Source organism: Lycium barbarum, chromosome 4 (assembly GCF_019175385.1).
Source record: "Lycium barbarum isolate Lr01 chromosome 4, ASM1917538v2, whole genome shotgun sequence".
NCBI classification, from domain to species: domain Eukaryota; kingdom Viridiplantae; phylum Streptophyta; class Magnoliopsida; order Solanales; family Solanaceae; genus Lycium; species Lycium barbarum.
The window spans coordinates 84921382-84925840 of record NC_083340.1 but is presented as its reverse complement, the minus strand read 5'-3'; the positions used below and the strand labels follow the sequence as shown (position 1 = coordinate 84925840).

The 4459-nt window shown below is 31.9% G+C and overlaps 1 long non-coding RNA gene across 1 annotated transcript; it reads right to left on the bottom strand.

The window, feature by feature from the left end:
- Positions 1 to 785: 785 nt before the first annotated feature.
- On the bottom strand, positions 786 to 2910 carry LOC132638463 (uncharacterized). The gene is made up of 3 exons (XR_009581747.1): positions 2832 to 2910; positions 2015 to 2089; positions 786 to 1004 (listed from the first exon to the last, which is right to left on the bottom strand). It is a non-coding gene; the product is annotated as an uncharacterized LOC132638463 (long non-coding RNA).
- Positions 2911 to 4459: the final 1549 nt, after the last annotated feature.

Sequence of the window (4459 nt, the reverse complement as noted above, 5' to 3'; positions counted from 1 at the left end):
TTAAAAATGATAAAGAAAATTCTACATCTATGTAAGGAACTAACAACATATTCTAGCACTATATATCATCCTTCTTATTTTGATTTCATAGAGATTTGTTAACAATTGAATTTTTTTTAAAGTAATATTATCCAACGTACTTAAACAAATTTGTCATTATTATATTCATTGATATTTTACGGACACTAGTATATAAAATAGGAGAGGTACAAACAACATGGTTAAGCCAAGTGACAAGCTAATAGCAAGCAACTTGGCAATTTTAAGACAAAGTTAATGAGAATTGTAATAAAAATGAATTTTGAGTTCCTAAGTTCCTAACAGTATCCTTAATTCTGCAGATTTTATTAATGTACACATTACAAGAAAAACATTAAATTTATGAGAATTTGGACAAAATATTTTCAAAAGATAATTATTTTAAATTGAAAGATAAAGTTATTAAATTTGAGTGGAAAGATAAGTACTAACAACATTAAGTACAAAATCACACTCAATTCAAATTCAAATTCAAACTTACTGTAATTCCCTGCATATAAATGTTTGATTTGGAAGAATTTTAAATATCTAAAACATTGAATAATATATCAAATTGCCTTTTAAAATTAAAAGAAAAATATCCAGTGTCACGACCTATTTTCACTAAGTCGTGCGTGCACCTACCTTTCCCGCCTCGGTAGGCGAACCCTTATCCCAACAATCATAAATACATAAATAAAGTGGAAGAAGATAGAATAACGTAAGTCTCACGATAATAATATAAAGAAATGTAGAAATAATGAGAATCCAACCCCAGTATCTGCTCAGGTCATACAAGAGCATCTACCAATTACTACAAGTCTAAATAATACTTAAGATCTCAAAAGATGTCTCGAAATGGAAATAAGATAGAAATAGTAAGAAGAGTCTTCGTGCAGCGAACGGCCTCATGCGCACCCTGAATAGACTCGGCAGCAACCTCGATAATCAGCCACGAGGGGTAGAAGTGGATCTCACCTGGTACTCTGCATTCATAAAAGAATGCAACAAGTACAGGTCAGTACAAACAACAAGTACTGATAGGTGTCATAGGCCGACTAAGACTAGCTAACGTATATAAATATAACAAAGCAAGATAAACACGTAACCAACAAGTACAAGTCAACACGAATCCATATCCGCGGTGCAAGTCATAACCTATGTTATAGCATCTAAACCCAACTGTGCCAAGTCTCAGTATAATCAATCTGAACCAGTACATCACAATCACGTCACAACAAGTCACAGGAAACCGAAAGGTACAATGCAATGCGATAATGTATGTATGATGAATGCAATGCATATGCACCGTACATATGTACTCCGACAATGGAACATCACATCTCGGCAGCACAACCCATGGGGGACCCGCGAAGTCCATGTACCACTCGCTCCGAAAAATGACCTCGGATCACGAGCACTCTCTCGATCCTGGCAAGAGACCTCAGGCATCGATCGCTCATTTGTTCCCGGAAAGAAACCTCGGGCAACGTACACTTATTCTGCTCCGGTAAATGACCTTGGAGGCTACACTCTCTCACTTATCATCATCAGTACCATAACCATGCAATATCAATGTATCGTGCAAATGAGTATGAATACGATGTAATGTAATAGCAACAACTAATTCAATCTCAAACAGTACCCTACAGGGCACACAAGTAATATCAATAATAAGGTTGCACCATAAGCCACAATGGAATCACAATCTCATCTCAATATCAACAAAGTAAAGTACTGCAATGTCATAGTCATGATATATCATTAGTCACAAATACTCAATGTCTCAACGTGACAACGAGCCACTAAGTAAATAGATCAAGATAAGTCAACAATACAACGGGGTGTGTAGCCCCCAAATCATACAACAAGGCCCAACCTAAGACAATATCTAACTCAACTTGATACCCGCAGTTTTACATGCATTCTCCGACAATATCATCTAAACATGCGCTTCGCTAATCGAAGTCTCACCATAAGGTAAACCATAACCTACCTCGCTGCCGAGCTGGAGCCACGAACAACCAAATCTGAGCCTTGCCCTTCGAAAGAGCCTCTAAGTACTCAAGGTCTATCCATTATCAAATTCTAAGTTAGAAACGAGAAACAACGATGCCAATATGGAAATACATTCGTTCGAATCAAAATCAACTAAGTAAATGAGGGAAAGCAGGCCCACAAGGGCAAAACTGGAAATTTATTGGAAGTTCATTTTACCCAAAACCTAAGGGTCCTATATTCAGAAAATTAGTGAATTACATCCACAAATAGGCTCTCAAATCATAAATACTCATTTCTTAAGATTAGGATTCGAAACCTTCAAATATCTCAAAATCTTAACTTAGGATTAACATCTCACTTCCCACAACTCAAATACCATGAATTTGAAGGTGTTCATAAAACCCAATACACCTAATATTCAATTACATAGACTAATATGTCAAAGTTGAAGTGCAAGGTAATAACATGAGAAAAGTCCCAAAAGTGAAAGCTAAAGTCACGAACAGAGACTTCAAGCCCGTAGCAAATATGGAGAATCCATCAACTTATCTATCCATTTTATCATATATTATTCCAATGATTGGTTCATTATTAGTTTATCATTGGCACTTTCTAATTTTAAAATTATTAGACATGACACACACCCATAATATTGTCTCGTAGCTATAAGAAAACCAAGCACTAACTGATGTAAAACTTACGATTTGGAAATTGGATTTCATTTCACCAATAAATATTCTAATGGTCCAAGAGAAAAGATATGTCTCAAAGAATAAAACGAGACTACCATACTGGTTTAATTAGATTCTTACCCGAACACTAGCAATCGTCTTCTTCCCCCGCCGTAGAATGTTTTCTTTTTGTGCAAAGACTCTAAAATGTCAAACCCTATCAACTTAATTCACTCTTTTACACGGTCCATTTGTCATAGGATATTAACTCATGAATTATGCACTTGGCCCATTAACTCATCACAATAATTTCCCCCAATTAACTTATTCACTTAACCATTTTGCTTGCTTTAAATTTACCCACTCCGTCAAATATTTTATTTACAACCTTATACCTTATATGGGTGCAAATAATATTCATATGAATAGGATATTCACACACATTAAATAAATATATTCCAAAATAATCCGTCAATTTAAATAACCGCGTCACCCATTCCCGCAATTCACAAATACCGAAAAGGATTACGGGAAGGGTATTTTGGGTAAAACAGGGTAATAAACCTAAAACAACCAAATGGGTCGTTACATCCAGAATTTAAACATAAAAATAGAAATATATAATTTAAATTAAATTCAAGAAAATTTGATAATTTTTTATTTTATTTTTTTACAAGAAAATCTGATAAAATTAATCAAGTTTAACAGAATTTTGAATTAAAAATTTCAAATATTTAGTGTAAATAGATAAGCACAAATTCAATTTGAATTGTACATGTTAAAGATTAAATATAAGTTCACGTAATTTTTGTATTATAGTAGATAAATTCAAATTAACTACAAGTTGTCAGCTACTATAATATCTCAACAAATTTACATTTCATGCTTTTATTTATTGAAATTGCAATTCTTTTAAAGTTTTGAACTTTCAATATATCAGGATAATATCTAGGTATGAATTGACATAAAATTTCAAATTTAAATTTAAAGATAAATATCTAAAAACAGATATTATCAATGAAGTCTACAAGATACTCACATAGAAATGATAAATGATTTTTAATATCCTACATGCAAATTTTATGCTGATAAATAATTAATTACGTTTTCAGTTTTTAAGTACTTTAAGAATAAAAAATTTAATACATAAAAAAGGCAGTATCGAATATATACTAAAAATTAATTTGAATTAAAGTATGATAAGTTTTTGAGTTTCACTAGATAAATAAATAGTTTTTCTTATTAGAGATTTTCTATCCTTATCTAAACAAAATTTAATCGTGATACAAGTACCTTATTTAAATAATATTTTGAATATGAATCAGATTATAAATTTAATTAAATGTGAATTGGACTTGAAAGATAAAACATTTAAATAAGGATAAAAAAAAAAAAGCGTTAGAAGAGAAAGAGAAACAAAAGAAGAAGGAAAAAGGAAACAGGGGGGAAAAAAGGATAGCTTTGGATTGCATTTTATGGAGCAATTTATTTCCTTGAGTACATAGTATTTTGCTTGGAGTTTTGTTACGCTGCAATAGTTTTTCAGTTTTAATTTGAATATCCTTTTACGAATTTGAATTTGTACTCAAGGATAAAGATTTCATTTTAATATACATTTTGAATTTCAATCCATATCTTTATCTCTACTTTTTGGGGTAGATTTTATCTCTATTTATATTTCTATTTCCTTCTCCTATTTAATCCCTAGAATTCGAAGTGGGAGTCAATATTTACAAAGCTCAACACATCGTTCATTGCGAAAACGTGAG